The sequence below is a fragment of the Paramisgurnus dabryanus genome, chromosome 5, assembly GCF_030506205.2.
Source record: "Paramisgurnus dabryanus chromosome 5, PD_genome_1.1, whole genome shotgun sequence".
In the NCBI taxonomy this organism is placed as follows: Eukaryota; Metazoa; Chordata; class Actinopteri; order Cypriniformes; family Cobitidae; genus Paramisgurnus; species Paramisgurnus dabryanus.
Genome location: NC_133341.1, coordinates 45,704,725 through 45,713,084, shown reverse-complemented (window position 1 = coordinate 45,713,084; position 8,360 = coordinate 45,704,725). Strand labels below are relative to the sequence as shown.

At 36.1% G+C, this 8,360-nt stretch overlaps 1 long non-coding RNA gene and 1 other non-coding gene across 2 annotated transcripts; both read right to left on the bottom strand.

Annotated features, from left to right (window-relative positions):
* Positions 1–7,427: 7,427 nt before the first annotated feature.
* Positions 7,428–8,079, bottom strand: LOC135774552 (uncharacterized). Its single transcript, XR_010543731.1, has 2 exons — positions 8,027–8,079; positions 7,428–7,669 (listed from the first exon to the last, which is right to left on the bottom strand). It is a non-coding gene; the product is annotated as an uncharacterized lncRNA (long non-coding RNA).
* LOC135774596 (small nucleolar RNA SNORA57) lies at positions 7,761–7,895 on the bottom strand. Its single transcript, XR_010543757.1, has one exon. It is a non-coding gene; the product is annotated as a small nucleolar RNA SNORA57 (small nucleolar RNA).
* Positions 8,080–8,360: the final 281 nt, after the last annotated feature.

Here is an 8,360-nt window from a genome sequence, read left to right as displayed (position 1 = left end):
CTTATTTATTATATACTGGTATTTATTAATTAGCTACTATTACTTATTCAATAAATAGAAGTACTTATTCATTAGACACTAGTACTTTTTTAATAGAAGCTAGTAAGATAATTTATTTTACTAGTAAGATTTTTAATTTTACTCTATAGTGGCCATTTTGACTAGTCATTATATGAAAGGTAAAAAAACAATTGTGACTAGTAATATAAAAAATGTTACTAGTAACTATTGTAAAATACACTACAATGTACAACCCCAAATCAGAAAAAGTTGGGACACTGTAGAAATTGTGAGTAAAAAAGGAATGGAATAATTTACAAATCTCATACACTTATATTTTATTCACAATAGAATATAGATAACACATCAAATGTAGAAAGTGAGATATTTTGAAATGTCATGCCAAATATTGGCTCATTTTGGATTTCATCAGAGTTAGGGTTAGGGACAGGTAGCAATAAGAGGCCGGAAAAGTTAAATGTACATATAAGGAACAGCTGGAGGAGGACCAATGTTTAGGAATAGGAACGTTGTCCCATTCTTGTCTAAAACAGGCTTCTAGTTGATCAACTGTCTTAGGTCTTCTTTGACGTATCTTCCTCTTTATGATGCACCAAATATTTTCTGTGGGTGACAGATCTGGACTGCAGGCTGGCCATTTCAGTACTCAGATCCTTCTTCTATGCAGTCTTGACGTTGTAATTGATGCAGTATGTGGTCTGGCATTGTCGTGTTGGAAAATGCAAGTTCTTCCCTGAAAGAGACGACGTCTGAATGGGATCATATGTATCTAGAACTTGGATAAACCTTTCAGCATTGATGGTGCCTTTCCAGATGTGTAAGCTGACCATGCCACATGCACTCATGCAACCCCAAACCATCAGAGATGCAGGTTTTTGAACTGAGCGCTAATAACAACTTGGGTTGTCATTGTCCTCTTTAGTCCGGATGAAATGGCGTCCCAGTTTTCCAAAAAGACCTTCAAATTTTGATTCGTCTGACCACAGAACAGTTTTCCACTTTGCCAGAATCTATTTTAAATGAGCCTTGGCCCAGAGAAAACACGTGCGCTTCTGGGTCATGTTTAGATATGGCTTCTATTTTGACCTATAGAGTTTTAGCTGGCAACGGCGAATGACACGGTGGATTGTGTTCACCGACAATGTTTTCAGGAAGTATTTTAGAGCCCATGTTGTGATTTCCTTAACAGTAGCATTCCTGTATGTGATGCAGTGCCGTCTAAGAGCCCGAAGATCACGGGCATCAAGTATGGTTTTCCAGCCTTGACCCTTACGCACAGAGATTGTTCCAGATTCTCTGAATCTTTGGATGATATTATGCACTGTAGATGATGATAACTTCAAACTCTTTGCAATTTTTCTCTGAGGAACTCAGAAAACTATTTTTCGCTGCAGCTTTGGGGGAATTGGTGATTCTCTGCCCATCTTGACTTCTGACAGACACTGCCACTCTGACAGGCTTTTTTATACCCAATCATGTTGCCAAATGACCTAATAAGTTGCAAATTAGTCCTTAAGCTTTTCCTTATATGTACATTTAAATTTTCTGGCCTCTTATTGCTACCTGTCCCAACTTTTTTTGGAATGTGTAGCTCTCATGAAATCCAAAATGAGCCAATATTTGGCATGACATTTCAAAATATCTCACTGTAAACATTTGATATGTTATCTATATTCTACTGTGAATAAAATATAAGTTTATGGGATTTGTAAATTATTCCATTCCTTTTTTACTCACAATTTCTACAGTGTCCCAACTTTTTCTGATTTGGGGTTGTATTATACTATTTAAAGTGATATTGATGGTTTAGTAACTGGCTTTGTAAATGTTAACATATCTGGCTGATCGGTTAGCATATGCAAATAAAGACTTTGTTTAATATTTATTGCTTTGGGTGAACAATATTATGTAAAAAAAATTCTTCATCATGGTAGAGAGTTGAATTAACCTTATGTAAAGCGCTTTGAGCACTGGAAAAGCGCTATATAAATGTAACTAATTATTATTATTAATTATTATTATTATGTAATGACATTTGGATTGATTATTGGCAGTTCAGAAGATTCAGGTAGACAAACCCAAGCCTTGTTTGTTGTTATTGAGGTGGCGAAATAAAACATTTATGGAACTTGGCACATGTTTCTCTTAAATGGAAACTCTAACTGCAGAAGATACAAACCTCTTGCATAATTTTTAACCAAAATGCATTTTCTTTAATGCTCCACCCCTAATGTAAAGAAATTGCATTGCCCCACATGTTTAAATGCTTACACTATAATGTCTGACTGGTATCTCTCTCTGCCTCTGACATTTTAAACCTAGCCTTAAATACACACATATATATAATTTTTTGTCATATTATTCTGTACACATAAACAAATAACCCAGGGTCTGTTCTCTTCACACGACAGCTTACAGTCACAGCTCTAATACAGTATGTATGAATATTATAAGGCAGCAGGTTAAACAATAACAATGTAAAGCAATATAATCTGCATTTGACCCTCAGGTGGGGCTGTTTACATTCATTCAACCCCTTTTATCTGTTCATCACAAAAAATGTTCACCCTAAACCATCCTCCTAGCCTTCAGGCTCACATAATTGGGTATCTGCTGTTCTGTGATTGCAATTGCATATTTATGTGTGGTATCATTTTAGGGGTCATGGTGCGAAGGGTAAACGATTTGGTAAACCTTTAAGTCATGAGAACCAACCAAATCCTGTTTGGGTCTTTTATGAATTTTCGTCTAATCTTTGGTGGCTTGGCAAAAAGGTTCAGGGAAGCGCTCTTTTATAAGAGGTTTCCCACACCACTCTGTGTGTAATACTTACTACTGTACATTTATGGAAGCATCTTTATTCAGATGATTTTTTCTATGCTGATCTTTTTAGTTAAGGTGTTTTGCTTGACATTAATGTAAATATTTTTGATTGATGAATTTGAATAACAGAATGGTTGATTTAAGTGTACCCTGACTGCCAAAATAAATTGTTAACGTTTCTTAGTTTAAAAACTTGTCAAGTAATTTCCTTTATGTTTAAGTGTTTAAAATAAAAATACTGGAGGGGGTGTTAGATTAAGTAATCTACTGAAAACACAGATGGAGTAATGTCCCCCGTTTCAGGTTGGATTGAGTATTGCCTCAACCTAAAACTTTCAAGTTATTCAAAACAGTTTTCAGTGTGTTTGGAAAATACATCTGACTTTATTTTAAATTAGGAGAATGCCTCAACACCCAGCTGTATGGTGTATTACCTTAGCACCTACAGATTTACATCTTATTCTCTATGTGAATGGCAGATGGGATTGACAGATATAAAAGCAACAGATGGTTTATTAAGCATACAACACATATCCAACACAGCGATGGTAAATGGTGATATGAACTAGCAGTGGCGTAGCAAGTCAATCCCGGGCCCATATGCAAAAAAAATGTACGGGCCCGCTTAAGCCACAGCCCCCCACCTTGCCCCCCGTAGTAGTCTACGGCAGCCGCGGAGTGCAAAAAAAAGAATAAACGCAAACAAGAAATGACAGGGAGAAATTAGACATTACGGAGAAATAAGAAATGACTACACATGATATGCATACAAAAATATATTTATTGCGGCCCCAAATAAAAATGAAATTGAAAAAAATGTTTTAATTAAAAGCTGGGGCGGGCCCAGGGGCGGGCCCCCATTGGCCCGGGCCCATTTGCACGTGCATACCCTGCATGCCCAGACGCTACGCCACTGTGAACTAGGTAAGATGAACAGAACAAGCAACTGCAAACACTTCTTGACAATCACAGTATAACAAAAGACACTTTCCCGAAGTAAACAATGGATGATAGAGGACAATGATGATGATGATGAAGAGGGTTCAGAAGAAGCCGATAAAGTTCAAGATTTTTTTTCAGTGGCAGATTCTTTTTCATGCAGCTAAATATATGATATGATCTGTATTAATACCAGGTATATACCAGCTAATATATGTAATTTTAGCACACCAAAGTCAATTTTAATAATATAAAATATATTTTTCCAACAACAAAATTGTGGCCAACTTTGGAAAACCACTGGCCCTGTTTACATGCACAAAAGTTTGTCAATACAAATGAATTTCATGATTTAGGTTAAGACAGTACAGTTTACTTGTACCTTAAACATTGCAATCTAATTAAAATGTTTTTTACATTATATATAATACGATCTAAATGATGTCAGCTCATTCCCACAACCAGTGTTGCCAGATTCGCGTATCAAACCAGCCCATTGAACATTAAAAACTATCCAAAAAGCTTCCCAATCACTATTCATGGCCCATATTCCAATAACTAATAAATTAAATCCTTTCATCTTTAACCCACAGGAAAAAATGCGGAGTTCACGCTTTATCTCCTGATAAATGTACAAAGTCAAAGTTGAGTTGGTGAAAGTTGTTCTAACGAAGCTTTCATATATAGGCAATGAAAACACACTTTTTTAAAAGGCAAAAATTCTTATGAAAGACAGGGACCCTGCAGAATGTACAGCATGTGATTTCATGACCTTAATAATGCGTGTTGTCATTGCCTTGCATGTTTCTGTGATGGGAATCATGTGATACGTAAATAAGAGGTAAATATAAGACATGAACTTCAGCACAATTCTTCTGCGCATAATATGCACTAGGTATTTTTGCATCCGGTTGAGAAAATACTACAGAGTTAAGTATGTGCGCTCAATGTACACAGACTCCAGGAAATGTGACTATAAATTGTAAAACATAACCCACCAAACTGGTTAGTGAATTGACATTGTAACAGCTGGACATGATTTTATTCACTGCAACCCTGTTGCAGGCCCCCTCATACCAATTTTAGAAAACTTATTGGATGTAGACTCATCACAAGAATGACCTATTTTGGATCCAAAACAGCAGATTTTGCTGAAATGTGACACGTTTGCATCCCTAGTCGATTAAGGCAGCTGAGAGATGCTAGACAGCGCTCTTTAAAGTATGCACACACTTGGCTTGTTATTAACTAAAATGTCCACTCACAAGTTAATAGCCAATATTTAGTAGTACTTAGTGGCATAGCTTATCCTTGTGTAGCAGTCAACAAACTGTGTGCTGCTTCCCTGCAGCATCACCTGTTATCTAAAGAAAGGTTCCTACCTATATTCTGTGAATTGTTACGCAAGAGTGACCCCTACTGGACACTTCATGACAATGTTTAAAGTTTATATAATTTGCTTCATTATTATGCAGCATATTTGCATACTTAAATCAAAAAGTACTAGTATCTATAAAGTTCAGGATATCTTTGATAAAAAATTGATAGTAACTAAAGAATAAGTACTACTTTTATTTTTTTCTTAACTAGTAAAGTATCATTTAATCAGTCACTATTGGAATAAGTACTAGTATCTAATGAATAGATACTAGTATCTTTCGAATAAGCACTAGTATCTAATAAACAAGCACTAGTATCTAATAAACAAGCACTAGTATCTAATGTTTAGGTACTAGTATCTAATGATCAAGAACAAGTATCTAATCAAATAGATACTAGTAACTAAAAAAAAATAACTAGTAACTGAAAAATAGATACTAATAAATGTAAAAAAAATTCAAAACGGCTTGCCATAATCAGCATGCTGTTGGAAATGGTAATTTTTACTAGTCCCTGAACACATTGCTTTACGATAGCGGTATATTGTGAAAAGTCCACAGACCTTGAAATGTTACACCTTAACTTTTTTTTTTAATAAACGCTGTTACGGGATAAAGTGGAGACATTTAAGACAATGATTTTAAGATGTACACCAAAACTTAAAATAAAACTTAAATTATTAATATAATGTAGACTCTGCAACAAAAAAAACTAAACTTTGAATATTTAACATGGACATGATGGGGTGGCCATGTGCCATAACCTTCTGGAAAAAATGTGGAGTAATTTAGAATTGTTTGGACTACACAAAATGTTTGACAACATTAAAAAGATTACCATAAGAATCAGGGGCGTCGCACCCGTGGGGGATGTGGGTGTTTTAACACCCACACTTTTCCCGGTGAGAGGGTTCAACACCCACACTTTTTATGCAGTTTTGCAAGAACGCCTTATTAAAGTCGCTCCTCCGTTTCTCTGGCCGCTCTCTGTCTGCTGCGCTGCGCTGCATTCTCTCCCCCTCCCCTCTCAAACATGACGCCGGCTTTGAGTGTTACCGGCTGATGATTGGCTGTTCTGCCTTAAGTCCCGCCTCTCTTGGTGGGTTAGATTGATCAGTCAGCTCGCGCTGAGGAGGCGGGAACTTTACATCTCCCTTTTTCAGGTAGGCTACTTTGAATGAGTGTTTAAAAAACTTTATTAAACACTTTAATCAACTCTATGCTTTTGAGGTTTTTGAATAAGCTTGATATGTGTTTGGGACTAATGCTAATTGGGTTATTGTTCAGCAGCTGGCTAAATTCAGTCATGTAGACAATGTGGCATGCAATGTATAACCTGTGATGAAGAAGGCAGGGAATTGATGAGGATGAGGGACAAATTGCAATCGATTTGATATTTTGAGCATTGTTTGTTGATTAGCTGAATACTTTGTTAATACTACCTGTTGTGTATGATTGTACTTGTTGAGGAGAAAACAATGAGAAATTATGACATAGTTCTCCAACAGGTAACTTATACAAACAATGAAAGAAAAGTGTAGCCTATATTATTTTAATGTAAAAACGGTAAATTGTTACATCATTTAGACCACCAGAGAAAAAACTTTTCAGGGCACAAGTAGCAAAATTTAGCAGTCACAGTCCTGTCAGACCCATGTATGTCACTATCGAGCTTTTACCATTATCTTTTTGTCACGCAGTATCAATAAGATAACGTTACAGAACAGAAAGAGGCAGGAGAAGATTGACACCTTTTTCAAGAGAAATCATGTAAGTGAAGTTGAAAGCTGGACGTTGATAAATGTTGACATTAAACAACAGTAGCCTTACCATTATATATTTTTGCATTAATTTAATATATTACTTTTCAAGTTTCAATAAGGTTTGCTAGTACCACAGCCTTATTCCTTTATCACCTTGTTTAGGAGATGAGGTTGCTGGAGGCATCAGTTTAAAGAGAGAGAGAGACACAAAGTTTCACAGGTGAGCAATGAAAAATGAATGTTACAGTTTGTGAAAGAGGTCTATGAAGGAAGAGAGGCTGTGTTTGTGTCATGGGTGGTGCTTAATTCCATCCCAGGTGCACATACGCGTGTTTCTGGTGCGTTAATATCAAATTTAAAATGATATATATCCATCCCCCACACTTTTAAAAAGCTTGCTACGCCCCTGATAAGAATCTTAACCCTACACCAGCAAATCTATAATTGTACTGCTTTAAACTACACCAGCATAGACTAACATCAAAATAAACTGAAACAAAGATATTTGAAAACCCTTTATTGTACAGAGTCACAAAACATACAAATATCAATCAACAAAATAAAACATACATACAGTGGAGTGATGGACACATTTAAGAAAACAAAAAAAGCTTATCTATTACAAGTCGTTCACTAAATTTTTATGAAACCCATGTCATTCAAATACCATTTTCATCAGCTACGTGATTAGGCCGCCACGTGAGAAAGCACCCACTCCTTTCAGCGCCCAGTCCTCAAAGCCTGCTGGAATAACAGAAATCATTGACTATTAGACGTATACTTAAGGTGTTGCATTTAAACGTTCTACTTTTGACAACATGGTAACAAACGACTGAAGTGTTCCAGTGATTGAGGATAGAACCAGTCGATGGAGAACATACTGGTACCGAAGACATTGCACTGGCTATAATATTCCTCCATACATACACACACGAGTACTAAACAACCACGAGCATGCCAAGAATGGAGGGCTACGGTTCAAATACAAAAATTCTCGAAATTATCCTAATTCTTTAAAGTGACTAATTATTAACACAATTACTAACATAAACGTTTTATAAAAAATTAAAAAAGATAAAGGAAAAATATGAATCAACGTACCACCACATGCTGGCTACACGCTGCGAACTGTGCGAAGAGAGAACGGAAAAGACCCGTTTGCGTCTATTTATACATACGGTGTCGTCATTTCCACCAGGACAAAGCCAACCAATCAGCTGAGGGCATAAAAAACTTTTGCGGTACTGTTTAATGCCGCCAGAGGACGCTGTACTACAGCCTAGACAGACCCGCCATCTATTTCAAGAAATACAAGTTGTTATTATTACATACAGTTTATATAATAATTCAAAATATACTAAAGTAACGATCAAAAGCTAGTATAAAAATGGTTAGCTGGGTTAGCAATATCTATTTTGTGGTGCAGAAATATCAT